This window comes from Oncorhynchus gorbuscha, linkage group LG15, assembly GCF_021184085.1.
Source record: "Oncorhynchus gorbuscha isolate QuinsamMale2020 ecotype Even-year linkage group LG15, OgorEven_v1.0, whole genome shotgun sequence".
Lineage (NCBI taxonomy): Eukaryota > Metazoa > Chordata > Actinopteri > Salmoniformes > Salmonidae > Oncorhynchus > Oncorhynchus gorbuscha.
The window spans coordinates 70,729,057-70,746,128 of NC_060187.1; the positions used below are offsets into that span (position 1 = coordinate 70,729,057).

A 17,072-nucleotide genomic window follows, 5' to 3' on the forward strand; every position below is an offset into this window, starting at 1 on the left:
CTGTATCTGTCTCTGTATCTGTCTCTGGATCTGTCTCTGTCTGTCTCTGGATCTGTCTCTGTATCTGTCTCTGGATCTGTCTATGTATCTGTCTCTGTCTCTGTATCTGTCTCTGGATCTGTCTCTGTCTCTGTCTCTGGATCTGTCTCTGTATCTGTCTCTGGATCTGTCTCTGTATCTGTCTCTGTCTCTGTCTCTGGATCTGTCTCTGTCTCTGTATCTGTCTCTGTATCTGTCTCTGGATCTGTGTCTCTGTCTCTGTCTCTGGATCTGTCTTTGGATCTGTGTCTGTCTCTGTCTCTGTCTCTGGATCGGTATCGGTCTCCAGATCAAGATCAAATCAAATCAAAACAACTGTATTTATATAGCCCTTCGTACATCAGCTTATATCTCAAAGTGCTGTACAGAAACCCAGCCTAAAACCCCAAACAGCAAGCAATGCAGGTGTAGAAGCACGGTGGCTAGGAAAATTCCCTAGAAATGCCAAAACCTAGGAAGAAACCTAGAGAGGAACCAGGCTATGTGGGGTGGCCAGTCCTCTTCTGGCTGTGCCAGGTGGAGATTATAACAGAACATGGCCAGGATGTTCAAATGTTCATAAATGACCAGAATGGTCCAATAATAATAAGGCAGAACAGCTGAAACTGGAGCAGCAGCACGGTCAGGTGTGGACTGGGGACAGCAAGTGAGTCATCATGTCAGGTAGTCCTGAGGCATGGTCCTAGGGCTCAGGTCCTCCGAGAGAGAAAAGAAAGAGAGAAAGAGAGAATTAGAGAGAGCACACTTAAATTCACACAGGACACCGAATAGGACAGGAGAAGTACTCCAGATATAACAAACTGACCCTAGCCCCCGACACATAAACTACTGCCGCATAAATAGCTGGAGGATGAGACAGGAGGGATCTGTCTCTGTATCTGTCTCTGTATCTGTCTCTGTCTCTGTCTCTGTCTCTGTATCTGTATATGTATCTGTCTCTGTCTCTGTATCTGTCTCTGAATCTGTATCTGTATCTGTATCTGTATCTGTATCTGTCTCTGTCTCTGTCTCTGGATCTGTCTCTGTCTCTGGATCTGTCTCTAGATCTGTCTCTGGATCTGTCTCTGTCTCTGGATCTGTCTCTGGATCTGTCTCTGTCTCTGGATCTGTCTCTGGATCTGTCTCTGGATCTGTCTCTGTATCTGTCTCTGTATCTGTCTCTGGATCTGTCTCTGGATCTGTCTCTGGATCTGTCTCTGGATCTGACTCTGTATCTGTCTCTGGATCTGTCTCTGTATCTGTCTCTGTATCTGTCTCTGGATCTGTCTCTGGATCTGTCTCTGGATCTGTCTCTGTCTCTGTCTCTGGATCTGTCTCTGGATCTGTCTCTGTCTCTGTCTCTGGATCTGTCTCTGGATCTGTCTCTGTCTCTGGATCTGTCTCTGGATCTGTCTCTGTCTCTGGATCTGTCTCTGGATCTGTCTCTGGATCTGTCTCTGGATCTGTCTCTGTCTCTGGATCTGTCTCTGGATCTGTCTCTGGATCTGTCTCTGGATCTGTCTCTGTCTCTGGATTTGGATCTGTATCTGTCTCTGGATCAAATCAAATCAAATCAAAACAAATGTATTTATATAGCCCTTCGTACATCAGCTTATATCTCAAAGTGCTGTACAGAAACCCAGCCCTAAAACCCCAAACAGCAAGCAATGCAGGTGTAGAAGCACGGTGGCTAGGAAAAATTCCCTAGAAAGGCCAAAACCTAGGAAGAAACCTAGAGAGGAACCAGGCTATGTGGGGTGGCCAGTCCTCTTCTGGCTGTGCCAGGTGGAGATTATAACAGAACATGGCCAGGATGTTCAAATGTTCATAAATGACCAGAATGGTCCAATAATAATAAGGCAGAACAGTTGAAACTGGAGCAGCAGCACGGCCAGGTGGACTGGGGACAGCAAGGAGTCATCATGTCAGGTAGTCCTGAGGCATGGTCCTAGGGGCTCAGGTCTCCGGGAGAGAGAAAAGAAAGAGAGAAAGAGAGAATTAGAGAGAGCACACTTAAATTCACACAGGACACCGAATAGGACAGGAGAAGTACTCCAGATATAACAAACTGACCCTAGCCCCCGACACATAAACTACTGCCGCATAAATACTGGAGGATGAGACAGGAGGGATCTGTCTCTGGATCTGGATCTGTATCTGTATCTGTGTCTGTCTCTGTCTCTATCTCCGGATCTGTCTCTGTCTCTGTATCTGTATCTGTATCTGTCTCTGTATCTGTCTCTGTAGCTGTCTCTGGATCTGTCTCTGTCTCTGTCTCTGGATCTGTCTCTGTCTCTGTATCAGTCTCTGGATCTGTCTCTGTATCTGTCTCTGTATCTGTCTCTGTATCTGTCTCTGTATCTGTCTCTGTCTCTGTCTCTGTCTCTGTATCTGTCTCTGTCTCTGTATCTGTCTCTGGATCTGTCTCTGTCTCTGTCTCTGGATCTGTCTCTGTATCTGTCTCTGGATCTGTCTCTGTATCTGTCTCTGTCTCTGTATCTGTCTCTGTCTCTGTCTCTGTCTCTGGATCTGTCTCTGTATCTGTCTCTGTCTCTGTATCTGTCTCTGTCTCTGTATCTGTCTCTGGATCTGTATCTGTCTCTGATCTGTCTCTGGATCTGTCTCTGTCTCTGTCTCTGTATCTGTCTCTGTATCTGTCTCTGGATCTGTCTCTGTCTCTGTCTCTGGATCTGTCTCTGGATCTGTCTCTGGATCTGTCTCTGTCTCTGGATCTGTATCTGTCTCTGTCTCTGTATCTGTCTCTGTCTCTGTCTCTGTCTCTGGATCTGTCTCTGTCTCTGGATCTGTCTCTGGATCTGTCTCTGGATCTGTCTCTGGATCTGTCTCTGGATCTGTCTCTGGATCTGACTCTGTTTCTGTCTCTGTCTCTGGATCTGTCTCTGGATCTGTCTCTGTCTCTGTCTCTGTCTCTGTCTCTGTCTCTGGATCTGTCTCTGGATCTGTCTCTGTCTCTGTCTCTGGATCTGTCTCTGGATCTGTCTCTGTCTCTGGATCTGTCTCTGTCTCTGGATCTGTCTCTGGATCTGTCTCTGGATCTGTCTCTGTCTCTGGATCTGTCTCTGGATCTGTCTCTGGATCTGTCTCTGGATCGGTCTCTGTCTCTGGATTTGGATCTGGATCTGTATCTGTCTCTGGATCAAATCAAATCAAAACAAATGTATTTATATAGCCCTTCGTACATCAGCTTATATCTCAAAGTGCTGTACAGAAACCCAGCCTAAAACCCCAAACAGCAAGCAATGCAGGTGTAGAAGCACGGTGGCTAGGAAAAACTCCCCAGAAAGGCCAAAACCTAGGAAGAAACCTAGAGAGGAACCAGGCTATGTGGGGTGGCCAGTCCTCTTCTGGCTGTGCCGGGTGGAGATTATAACAGAACATGGCCAGGATGTTCAAATGTTCATAAATGACCAGAATGGTCCAATAATAATAAGGCAGAACAGTTGAAACTGGAGCAGCAGCACGGCCAGGTGGACTGGGGACAGCAAGGAGTCATCATGTCAGGTAGTCCTGAGGCATGGTCTTAGGGCTCAGGTCCTCCGAGAGAGAAAAAGAAAGAGAGAAAGAGAGAATTAGAGAGAGCACACTTAAATTCACAGAGGACACAGAGTAGGACAGGAGAAGTACTCCAGATATAACAAACTGACCCTAGCCCCCGACACATAAACTACTGCCGCATAAATACTGGAGGATGAGACAGGAGGGATCTGTCTCTGTCTCTGTCTCTGTCTCTGGATCTGTCTCTGTCTCTGTCTATGTATCTGTCTCTGTACCCTCTCTCTGGATCTGTCTCTGGATCTGTCTCTGGATCTGTCTCTGGTTATGTCTCTGTATCTGGATCTGTCTCGATCTGTCTCTGTACCTGTCTCTGTACCTGTCTCTGTACCTGTCTCTGGATCTGGATCTGTCGCTGTATCTATATCTGTATCTGTACCTGTCGCTGTATCTGTCTCTGTATCTGTATCTGTCTCTGGATCTGTCTCTGGATATGTCTCTGTATCTGTCTCTGTATCTGGATCTGTCTCTATCTGTCTCTGTACCTGTCTCTGTACATGTCTCTGTCTCTGTACCTGTCCCTGGATCTGTCTCTGGATCTGTCTCTGTCTCTGGATCTGTATCTGTCTCTGTCTCTGTATCTGTATCTGTATCTGTCTCTGGATCTGTCTCTGTATCTGTCTCTGTACCTGTCTCTGTACCTGTCCCTGGATCTGTCTCTGGATCTGTCTCTATCTGTCTCTGTACCTGTCTCTGTACCTGTCTCTGTATCTGTATCTGTCTCTGGATCTGTCTCTGTATCTGTCTTTGTACCTGTCTCTGTACCTGTCCCTGGATCTGTCTCTGGATCTGTCTCTGGATCTGATCTGATCTGTCTCTGGATCCGTCTCTGTATCTGTCTCTGGATATGTCTCTGTATCTGTCACTGGATTTGTCTCTGTATCTGTCTCTGGATATGTCTCTGTATCTGTCTCTGTATCTGTCTCTGGATCTGTCTCTGGATATGTGTCTGTATCTGTCTCTGGATTTGTCTCTGGATATGTCTCTGTCTCTGGATATGTCTCTGGATCTGTCTCTGTATCTGTATCTGTCTCTGGATCTGGATCTGGATCTGGATCTGTATCTGTATCTGTCTCTGTATCTGCCTCTGTATCTGTCTCTGGATCTGTCTCTGGATCTGTCTCTGGATCTGTATCTGATCTGTATCTGTATCTGTATCTGTTTCTGTATCTGTCTCAGTCTCTGTCTCTGTATCTGTCTCTGTATCTGTATCTGTCTCTGGATCTGTATCTGTATCTGTCTCTGGATCCGTCTGGAATCTGTCTGGATCTGTATCTGCATCTGTTTCTGTATCTGTCTCCAGTCTGTCTCTGGATCTGTCTCTGGATCTCTCTCTGTATCTGTCTCTGGATCTGGATCTGTATCTGTATCTATCTCTGCCTCTGTATCTGTATCTGTCTCTGGATCTGTTTCTTGATCTGTCTGTATCTGTCTCTGGAACCGTCTCTGTAGATGTCTTTGGATCTGTATCTGTATCTGTTTCTGTATCTGTCTCTGTCTCTGGATCTGTCTCTGTCTCTGTCTCTGTCTCTGTCTCTGTCTCTGTCTCTGTATCTGTCTCTGGACCTGTATCTGTATCTGTATCTGTATCTGTATCTGTATCTGTATCTGTCTCAGTCTCTGTCTCTGTATCTGTCTCTGTATCTGTATCTGTCTCTGTCTCTGTCTCTGTCTCTGTCTCTGTATCTGTCTTTGTCTCTGTCTCTGTATCTGTCGTTGTGTCTGTATCTGTATCTGTATCTGTCTCTGTCTCTGTATCTGTATCTGTCTCTGTCTCTGTATCTGTCTTTGTCTCTGTATCTGTATCTGTATCTGTCTCTGTCTCTGTATCTGTTTCTGTCTTTGTCTCTGTCTCTGTATCTGTCTCTGTATCTGTCTCTGTCTCTGTATCTGTATCTGTCTTTGTCTTTGTCTCTGTCTCTGTCTCTGGATCTGTCTCTGTCTCTGTCTCTGTATCTGTCTCTGTCTTCGTCTCTGTCTCTGTATCTGTATCTGTCTCTGTCTCTGTATCTGTCTCTGTCTTTGTCTTTGTCTTTGTCTCTGGATCTGTCTCTGTATCTGTCTCTGTATCTGTATCTGTCTCTGTGTCTGTCTCTGTGTCTGTCTCTGTACCTGTCTCTGGATCTGTCTCTGTCTCTGTATCTGCATCTGTCTCTGGATCTGTATCTGTCTCTGTCTCTGTCTCTGTCTCTGTACCTGGATCTGTCTCTGGATCTGTCTCTGTCTCTGTATCTGGATCTGTATCTGTCTCTGTCTCTGTCTCTGTATCTGTCTCTGTCTCTGTCTTTGTCTCTGTCTCTGTATCTGTATCTGTATCTGTCTCTGGATCTGTATCTGTCTCTGGATCCGTCTCTGAATCTGTCTCTGTATCTGTCTCTGGATATGTCTCTGTCTCTGTATCTGTCTCTGTCTCTGTCTCTGTCTCTGTATCTGTCTCTGTCTCTGTCTTTGTCTCTGTCTCTGTATCTGTATATGTATCTGTCTCTGTATCTGGATCTGTATCTGTATCTGTATCTGTATCTGTATCTGTATCTGTATCTGTATCTGTATCTGTCTCTGTATCTGTCTCTGTATATGTCTCTGGATCTGTCTCTGTATCTGTCTCTGTATCTGTCTCTGTATCTGTCTCTGTATCTGTCTCTGTATATGTCTTTGTCTCTGTCTCTGTACCTGTCTCTGGATCTGTCTCTGTCTCTGTATCTGTATCTGTATCTGTCTCTGGATCTGGATCTGTCTCTGAATCTGTCTCTGTATCTGTCTCTGGATCTGTCTCTGTCTCTGGATCTGTCTCTGTATCTGGATCTGTCTCTGGATCTGGATCTGTCTCTGTCTCTGGATCCGTCTCTGGATCTGTCTCTGGATCTCTCTGTATCTGTCACTGGATATGTCTCTGTCTCTGTCTCTGTCTCTGGATCTCTCTCTGTATCTGTCTCTGGATCTGGACCTGAATCTGTATCTGTATCTGTCTCTGTATATGTTTCTGGATCTGTCTCTGTATCTGTCTCTGGATCTGTCTCTGTATCTGTCTCTGGATCTGTATCTGTCTCTATATCTGTCTCTATATCTGTCTCTGCTCTGTCTCTGTCTCTGTCTCTGTCTCTGTATCTGTCTTTGTCTCTGTATCTGTATCTGTCTCTGTATCTGTCTCTGTCTCTATATCTGTCTCTATATCTGTCTCTGTCTCTGCTCTGTCTCTGTCTCTGTCTTTGTCTCTGTATCTGTCTTTGTCTCTGTATCTGGATCTGTCTCTGTACCTGTCTCTGGATCTGTCTCTGTCTCTGTCTTTGTCTTTGTTTTTGTCCCTTGGATCTGTATCTGTCTCTGGATCTGTCTCTGTATCTGTCTCTGGATCTGTATCTGTCTCTATATCTGTCTCTATATCTGTCTCTGTCTCTGCTCTGTCTCTGTCTCTGTCTCTGTCTCTGTCTCTGTCTCTGTCTCTGGATCTGTCTCTGGATCTGTCTCTGTCTCTGTCTCTGGATCTGTCTCTGTCTCTGTATCTGTCTTTGTCTCTGTCTCTGTATCTGTCTCTGTATCTGTCTCTGTCTCTGTCTCTGTCTCTGTCTCTGGCTCTGTATCTGTCTCTGAATCTGTCTCTGTATCTGTCTCTGTATCTGTCTCTGGATCTGGATCTGTCTCTGTATCTCTATTTGTCTCTGGATCTGTATCTGTGTCTGTCTCTGGATCCGTCTCTGGATCTGTTTCTGTATCTGTCTCTGTCTCTGTATCTGTATCTGTATCTGTCTCTGTCTCTGGATCTGTATCTGTCTCTGGATCCATCTCTGGATCTGTCTCTGGATCTGTCTCTGTCTCTGTCTCTGGATCTGTCTCTGGATCTCTCTCTGTATCTGTCTCTGTCTCTGTCTCTGTATCTGTATCTGTATCTGTATCTGTCTCTGTCTCTGGATCCGTCTCTGTATCTGTATCTGTATCTGTCTCTGGATCTGTATCTGTCTCTGAATCTGTCTCTGTATCTGTCTCTGGATCTGTCTCTGTCTCTGGATCTGTCTCTGTATCTGTCTCTGGATCTGTCTTTGGATCTGTCTCTGGATCTGTCTCTGTTTCTGTCTCTCTACTACACCGGCTCCACGGGTGCCGGTGACGTGGGTTCTGCTGTGTTTGCACAACCTTTCCTCTACAGGGAGCCAGGTTTTCTCACTGAGCCTGTACTTTGTCAAGGTTTTTATAAGGTTTTGATCAGTAACCATGGTCATAGTTTACCATGGTGTACTGTCTATGTAGGTCAGAAAAATACTGCATTTTACTTTGTGCTTGTGTTTTGTGTTTCCCAATATTAACGTAGTTTTGTTTTGACTGTGTTTATTTTGATTGATTGGACTCTTTTCTTTGCTCATCTTTTGGTATTGCAGGGCTTAGTAACGATATGAGCCATGGTCACTGTATTTAAGATGTTTCCAAATCTTAATTGCAATTTTTTTGTTTTTATTATTAGTGGATGTTGGCCTAATTCTGCCCTGCATGCATTGTTTGTAGTTTTCCTCTGGACATGTAGGAGAATCTTACAGAAGTCTGAATTCAGGATTTCAGTAGGTTGTTAGTCCCAATGTTTTGCAAGTGGATCCCACACTGCCATAAAGTGCAATTGCTTCAATGACACATTCAATTAGTTGAATTAGAATTAGTCTTTTTAATGGCACAGAATGTTCTGTGTGCTTTCTCTCTAAGTTCATTCACTGCCTCATTTAGGTTTCCAATTGAGCTTCTCTCTCTCTCTCTCTCTCTCTCTCTCTCTCTCTCTCTCTCTCTCTCTCTCTCTCTCTCTCTCTCTCTCTCTCTCTCTCTCTCTCTCTCTCTCTCTCTCTCTCTCTCTCTCTCTCTCTCTCTCTGTGTGTAATGCAGGGAGTGGCAATTGAATGAAAACTTCCCCCAACAATATATTGTTAAAACATTTCTAATCTATATCTATCTAAAGCTAACAGGGTTGACGTGTTGTGCTCGAGCCACTGGTGTTCACCACAAAACTTGACCAGAAACAGTAAAAACAATATTTTAAAAGGAATAGTTTCACCATATTAAAACGAGAGTTCAGTTCACTAACAGGGTTGACCTTAAAACGAGGAACAGACTTAAAAGAAATCACTAATCAAATGAAATAAATAATAATCTTCAGTTATTACTTTGTCAAAGCAGCAAAATAACTAGGTCTTTACAAATGTGGGGCTCAAGTGGGTTAAAATCTTCCGAGATGTGACACAAGCTTGATGGAGATATGTCAAAATACTGTATTTTGGCACTGTATAATCCTTTTTCATATTCAAAATCAGATTTATTGAATTCTCCATGTGGTCTATATTAAAGGTCACTTCCATTTAATATAACAGGCTTTTAAAATCCAATATTGGTGCACAATTTCTACTTAAAACGTCAAAGGGCACTCATTTCATGGCACTCATTTCATGGCACTCATTTCATGGCACTCATTTCATGGCACTCATTTCATGGCACTCATTTCATGGCACTCATTTCATGGCACTCATTTCATGGCACTCATTTCATGGCACTCATTTCATGGCACTCATTTCGTGAAATGGAACGACCCAGTACTGTTCTAAACTCCATCCCAAATGGCACACTATTCCCTACATAGTGCACTATGGCCCTGGTCAAAAGTAGTGCACTACAGAGAACAGGGTGCATTTGAAACCTAGTCTATAACAGAACAGAACAGAGCCCATAACTGTCCATCTCCTTCCATTGTTTTCCAACATTTGAAAACAGAGAATGTTTTAGTGCAAACTAAACCCAACCGACACCAAAGTGCTGCCAGTTTTTTGGTGAAAGCAGATACACCTCTGTGTTTTTTTTGGCAGACAACTCAACCCCTGGCTCTATAGCCAAACATGTTCTGTCCCAGCCGAGACACACACACACACTCAGGCATGAGCTTGTGTGCACACACACTAACACACACGCACACACTTTTCTCTCCTCTCCAGAGTTCAGAGCCCCCGTGGAGCCCGGGCACACTGGGCTTCAGACCCACAGAGAAGTCTCCGTCTGAGGAGGACATTAGAAGCAGAGACAGACCGAGGACTAGTTTGAACCCATGAACCCACAACCTTGGCTGAACCAGCAACTAGACCAGAAACCACCTACCCAAATACACACTCTCAGTACTCCTCACCCTGAAAGACAACCATGATCCCAGCCATGCATCCAGCAGATGCTGGGCAGGTGTCTCTTCTTGCCAAGCTGGGGGTGAAAACCACAAGCACTCTCTGAAATGCCTATGGCTAGCATTAAATAAATTATAAAATACAAATTACCATGCAGGCGAGAAAGGGCTGTGGTTTGTTACTCATAGCAGCCCCATGGTCGAGACATACTGAACACTGTACTTATGATGCTCTTCAGCGAGATGCATTCAGAATGTATTCAGACCCCTTCACTTTTAAAAAATGTTGTTACGTTACAACCTTATTCTAAAAATGTATTAAATCGTTTTTCCCCCTTAAATTGTTTCCCCCACTGGAGGGCAGGCAGCGTGCCCCCCGATGATGCGTTGGGTTAACCGCACCACAGAGCCCTGCGGTTGCAGATGGTTCAATTTCGATAACAGGCGGGATTGCCTGGCCCGGCAGGATGTTCTCAATGGTGCATTTCTTCAGCCTCCAGAGGTTGAAGAGGCTCTGTTGAGCTTCTTCACCACACTGTCTGTGTGAAGGGACAATTTTAGGTTGTGAGGTGCACTCTGAGGAACTTGAAGCTTTTGACCCTCTCCACTGCGGCACTGTCGATGTGGATGGGGGTGTGCACTCTGCTGTCTTCTGTAGTCCACAATAGCTCCTTCTTTACCCGCAGTATTAGACTGAAAAAGAATCATCCAGAGATCATACACTGTTTACAAGGGGCAGGGCTACTGACGTTAGTGGGTGGGGGGGTTATATCCTTCCTGTTTGGCCCTGTCCGGGGTATCATCGGATGGGGCCATAGTATCTCACCCCTCCTGTCTCAGCCTCAGTATTTATGCTGCAGTAGTTTATGTGTCGGGGCTAGGGTCAGTTTGTTATATCTGGAGTACTCCCCCTCTCTTATCCGGTGTCCTGTGTGAATTTAAGTATATTCTCTCTAATTCTCTCTTTCTCACTTTCTTTCTCTCTCTCAGAGGACCTGGAGCCCTAGGACCATATCTCAGGACTACCTGGCATGATGACTACTTTGCTGTCCACCAGGCCATGCTGCTGCTCCAGTTTCAACTGTTCTGCCTGCGGCTATGGAACCCTGACCTGTTCAACGGACGTTCTACCTGTCCCAGACCTGCTGTTTTCAACTCTCTAGAGACAGAAGGGTGGTTGAGATACTCTTAATGATCGGCTATGAAAAGCCAACTGACATTTACGCCTGAGGTGCTGACTTGCTGCACCTTCGACAACTACTGTGATTATTATTATTTGACCATGCTGGTCATTTATGAACATTTGAACATCTTGGCCATGTTCTGTTATAATCTCCACCGGCATAGCCAAAAGAGGACTGGCCACCTCTCATAGCCTGGTTCCTCTCTAGGTTTCTTCCTAGGTTTTGGTCCTAGCCACCGTGCTTCTACACCTGCATTGCTTGCTGTTTGGGGATTTAGGCTGGGTTTCTGTACAGCACTTTGAGATATCAGCTGATGTAAGAAGGGCTATATAAATACATTTGATTTCATTTGATTCTTTTTGTTGACATTTAGGGAGATGTTATTTTCCTGGCACCACTCCGCCAGAGACCCTCACCTCCTCCCTGTAAGCATGTCTCATCATTGTTGGTAATCAGGCCTACCACTGTTGTGCGCGTCAACAAAGTTGATGATTGAGTTGAAGTCGTGCGTAGCCACGCAGTCATGGGTGAACAAGGGAGTAGAGGAGGGGGCTGAGCACACACCTCTGTGGGGCCCCCGTGTTGAAGATCAGCATGGCGGTGGCGTTGTTGCCTACATTCACCACTTGGGGTCGGCCCATCAGGTAGTCAGGACCAAGTTGCACGAGGAAGGGTTCAGACCCAAGCCCAGACCCTGAGCTGTGTGATGAGTTTGGAGGGCACTATGGTGTTGAAGGCTGAGCTATAGTCAAGGAATAGTATTCTTACATAGGTGTTTCTCTTATCTAGGTGGGATAAGACGATTTCATCATCTGTGGATCTGTTGAGCGGTATGCGAATTGTAGTGGATCTAGGTTGTAAGGTGGAGCTGATATGGTCCTGAACTAGCCTCTCAAAACAACTCATGATGAGAGAAGTGAGTGCTATGGGGTGATAGTCATTTAGTTCAGCTACCTCCACTTTTGGAGTACAGGAACCATTGTGGACATATTTTTTAACATGTAAGCTTTATTTAACTAGGCAAGTCAGTTAGGAACAAATTCTTATTTGCAATGCGGCCTACACCGGCCAAACCCAGACTCCCAATCACAGTCGATTGTGACACAGCCTGGATTCAAACCAGGTGTCTTTCAGTGACGCCTCAAACACTGAGATGCGGGGCCTTAGACCTCTGCGCCACTCTGGAGACCATCTTGAAACAAGTGGGGACAACAAACTGGGATATGGAGATATTGAATATGTCTGTCGGTGGCTCAATGTTGTTTTCCTAAGCAAGAAATGTATTTTTTAGCTTATACAGGAGCGAGGCATCAGTGTCCGCGACTTGGCTGGCTTTTCCTTTTAAAATCTGTGATCTGGCATCCCTGCCACAAGGTCTCATGTCTGAGCCATTGAATTGCGACTCCACTTTGTCCCTGTACTGTCGTTTTGCCTCTGATTGCCTTACGAAGGTCATAGCTGGTCTGTTTGTTCACGTCCATGTTCCCATTCACCTTTCCATGGTTAAATGTGGTGGTTTGCACTTTCAGTTTTGCAAAAATGCTGCCATCTATACACATTTTTTGGTTTGGTTAGAGTTCTAATTGTCACAGTGTAAACAACATCCTCTATGCACTTCATATATGAACCCAGTCACAGAGTCAGTGTATACATCAATACTATTCTCAGAAGTGACCAGAAACATTTCCCAGTCCGCGTGATCAAAAAAATCTTGAAGTAATTGGTTAGACCAATATTTAACAGTCCTTACCACTGGTGCTTCCTGTTTAATTTTCTGTTTATAGGTGGGGAGCAGTAGAATGGAGGTATGATCTGATTTGCCAAAGGGAGGGCAGGGGAGGGCTTTGTAGCCATCCCAGAAGGGAGAGTAGCAATGATCAAGAGTTTGTGATGCGCGTGTAGCACAGGAGATGTGTTGATTGAATTTAGGTAGTGTTTTCTTCAGATTTCCTTTATTAAAGTCCCCAGCTACAATAAATGTGGCCTCAGGATATGCGGTTTGCAGTTTGCACATAGTCCAGTGTAGTTTCTTGAGAGCCATCGGCAGGGGGGAATATACACGACAGTGACAATGAACGAAGAAAATGATCTCGGGGAGTTAATGTGGTTGCCATTTGATGGTGAGGTATTCCAGATTAGGAGAATAAAACAACTTGAGTTCCTGTACGTTAGCACACTCACACCATGAGTTGTTAATCATGAAACACACCCCTCTGCCTCTCCCGCGCAATAGATGGAGAAACCTGTTGCCTGAATGGAATGGGACAATATATCCAGGGAGGGAGACATGATTCCGTCAAACAAAATATGTTATAGTCCATGATGTCTCTCTGGAAGGATATTCTCACCCTGAGCTCGTCTACTTTATTGCCCAGTGACTGAACTTTAGCGAGTAATATACTCGAAGCGGTGGATGGTATGCACGCCACCACCTCTTCTTCCTCTTCTCTGTTGTCAGCGGTTTGGTGCAGCCCCGGGATGAATAGAGCTCACTCGGAAGTTCAAACAAAGGATCCAGGTCAAGGAAGTCGAGGTTTCTTGTTAGTGACCGCCGATCTAATGTCAAAAAGTAATTCCTGCTTGAGTTTTCTGGTGAGTGACCGCCGATCTAATGTCAAAAAGTTATTTCTGCTTGAGTTTTCTGGTGAGTGACCGCAGATCTAATGTAAAAAGTTATTTCGGCTGTGGGTAATAATACAAGAAACGTTCTGAGCAAATTACATAAGAAATAAACAACTAAAAAAGGTCATGCTGCAAAGTTGGCAAGGAGCTAGAAATAGGGTGACTGTGTCTGTCATTGCTGTCTTGTCATTCGCCTCTGTCATTACCATCTTGTCTTTACCCTCTGTCAGTGAGGTAGAGACTGCATTGTCTGTCTGTCCTATTTTCCTGCCTGTCCATCCGCCTGCCTACCTGTTCGTCTGCCTGCCTGTCTCAGCCTGGGCAACCTGACCAACGGGCAGAAGCGCCAAGCAGGCCAAGACAGGGCAGGGGAGCTGCCGTCTCTTCTCCAGTCTCTCTTCACATCTCTCTCTCCGCATCGCTGCTGTTTTACGCCACATAGTTGGAGCCTGGAGCAGGAGACTTATAGCTGCCAGACCCCTTCAGGGGCCATTGGACCCTCAGTTTGTTTTGCCATGAGTCATCTTTAAACAGCGCTCAGGTGCTCGCCGTTCCCTTCCTCCCGTGCTTTACCCACGCGTCACTGTATGGGCTCTCTGCCAATGATGTCATGCGTCTAGAACTTGTACGCTGAAAAAAACTACCCCCAAAATACATTTTGTCAAAATAAATGAAATATGATTTTTTTCTATGGTAACCAACACGGGGTTTATGACAAGGTCAGTACACATTCACACACCTAACTGTGATACTATCTGAAGCCTTGGTGGCTATACAGTACAGCTACTGTACATATTGTTCTATTGTTGTGTTAAACATGGTGGCCAGGCTTCATTACTGTATGTGTCTTCATCAGGCAGTTTAATGTTCAAATGTTACTGCCAGATACACAGATCCACTCTTACAGTGTCATCTGAGAGTGAGGTGGCCCTGACTGTGACCTCAATTGACCTATCTGGTATAGGAGAATCTTTAGCATTTCACCTCATATCAGCCCTGTGTCAAATCCACATTTCAAATATTTGAAATACTTAATGTGCACTTGATTTATTATACAGACGTCATACTTTTAGAATTATTCCATTGGCTTCATTGTGACTCACTCTGTAAATCAAGGTCATTTAAATTATTTCAGACATTTGAAATATGTATTTGACCCAGTTCTGCATGATATCAACAAAAACGATTTAGTGTGTTGTTCTTTTGGCATAGTTCTAGAGCTTTTAAGATGTTAAAACTAGTTCTAAAGCTCCAGGGTTCTATTTCTTCTACTCATTAATCATATCTGGGAACATTAGTCAGCGTTATGTGTTCTGTCTGTGTTCTGTGGCATGTTAATGAAGTGGGAGAACTATGAGAACATACTACCACTCTCTAGAACCCTTGAGAACTCTCTACATATCCAGACCTCTGGAGTGTCGGTCGGCCAGTTCATGGTCACTGCTGGTTCTACCTTTCCTCAGGAAAGACTTGTGCTGTTAAAGAAATCCCAGATAGAGCCACCCTCTCTGTTCTTCCCTTAAAAATAGCCTTTAAACAAAAGGTCCTCTTGCCCGGCCAACATCAACATCCAATAAAGCCCAAGGATAAACATGGAGCAGGCTCCGTGGCAGAGTAGATTTCATCCCCTGGGAGCCACAGCCAAGTCTCCTCCATCTGCTCAAACACAAACTTGCTGCCTGGGTTGCATGGGCTTCACAGTGAACTAATCCAGTCTTAAATAAATGGTACCTGGGCCTGTGTTTTAATAAGAGCTCCAGATTGGTAGAATTCTGTCTGGTCATGTCCAGGGTGAGGGTAGTAACTTTCTAGTTATTGTGTGGTCATGTCCAGGGTTAGGGTAGTAACTTTCTAGTTATTGTCTGGTCATGTCCAGGGTGAGGGTTGTACTTTTCTAGTTATTGTCTGGTCATGTCCAGGGTTAGAGTTGTACCTTTCTAGTTATTGTCTGGTCATGTCCAGGGTTAGAGTTGTACCTTTCTAGTTATTGTCTGGTCATGTCCAGGGTGAGGGTTGTACCTTTCTAGTTATTGTCTGGTCATGTCCAGGGTTAGGGTTGTACCTTTCTAGTTATTGTCTGGTCATGCCCAGGGTTAGGGTTGTACCTTTTTAGTTATTGTCTGGTCATGTCCAGGGTTAGGGTTGTACCTTTCTAGTTATTGTCTGGTCATGCCCAGGGTTAGGGTTGTACCTTTTTAGTTATTGTCTGGTCATGCCCAGGGTTAGGGTTGTACCTTTCTAGTTATTGTCTGGTCATGTCCAGGGTTAGGGTTGTACCTTTCTAGTTATTGTCTGGTCATGCCCAGGGTTAGGGTTGTACCTTTTTAGTTATTGTCTGGTCATGCCCAGGGTTAGGGTTGTACCTTTTTAGTTATTGTCTGGTCATGTCCAGGGTTAGGGTTGTACCTTTTTAGTTATTGTCTGGTCATGTCCAGGGTTAGGGTTGTACCTTTTTAGTTATTGTCTGGTCATGCCCAGGGTTAGGGTTGTACCTTTTTAGTTATTGTCTGGTGATGTCCAGGGTTAGGGTTGTACCTTTCTAGTTATTGTCTGGTCATGTCCAGGGTTAGGGTTGTACCTTTTTAGTTATTGTCTGGTCATGTCCAGGGTTAGGGTTGTACCTTTTTAGTTATTGTCTGGTCATGCCCAGGGTTAGGGTTGTACCTTACTAGTTATTGTCTGGTCATGTCCAGGGTGAGGGTTGTACCTTTTTAGTTATTGTCTGGTCATGTCCAGGGTGAGGGTTGTACCTTTCTAGTTATTGTCTGGTCATGTCCAGGGTTAGGGTTGTACCTCTCTAGTTATTGTCTGGTCATGTCCAGGGTTAGGGTTGTACCTTTCTAGTTATTGTCTGGTCATGCCCAGGGTTAGGGTTGTACCTTTTTAGTTATTGTCTGGTCATGCCCAGGGTTAGGGTTGTACCTTTCTAGTTATTGTCTGGTCATGTCCAGGGTTAGGGTTGTACCTTTTTAGTTATTGTCTGGTCATGTCCAGGGTTAGGGTTGTACCTTTCTAGTTATTGTCTGGTCATGCCCAGGGTTAGGGTTGTACCTTTTTAGTTATTGTCTGGTCATGCCCAGGGTTAGGGTTGTACCTTTTAGTTATTGTCTGGTCATGTCCAGGGTTAGGTTGTACCTTTTTAGTTATTGTCTGGTCATGTCCAGGGTTAGGGTTGTACCTTTTTAGTTATTGTTGGTCATGCCCAGGGTTAGGGTTGTACCTTTTTAGTTATTGTCTGGTCAAAACCAGGGTTAGGGTTGTACCTTTCATTTATTGTCTGGTCATGTCCAGGGTTAGGGTTGTACCTTTTTAGTTATTGTCTGTCAGGTTGGGGTTGTCCAGTCTGGTTAGGTTGTACCTTTCTAGTTATTGTCTGGTCATGTCAGGGTTAGGGTTCTTGCCTTTTAGTTATTGTCTGGTCAGCCAGGGTTAGGGTTGTACCTTTTTTAGTTATTGTCTGGTCATGTCCAGGGTTAGGGTTGTACCTTTCTAGTTATTGTCTGGTCATGTCAGGGTTAGGGTTGTACCTTTTTAGTTAT

General features: G+C 44.8%; 1 pseudogene; it reads right to left on the reverse strand.

Annotated features, from left to right (window-relative positions):
• Positions 1–11,552, reverse strand: part of LOC123997315 — a 141,041-nt pseudogene extending 129,489 nt beyond the window's left edge.
• Between the last annotated feature and the right edge of the window lie 5,520 nt (positions 11,553–17,072).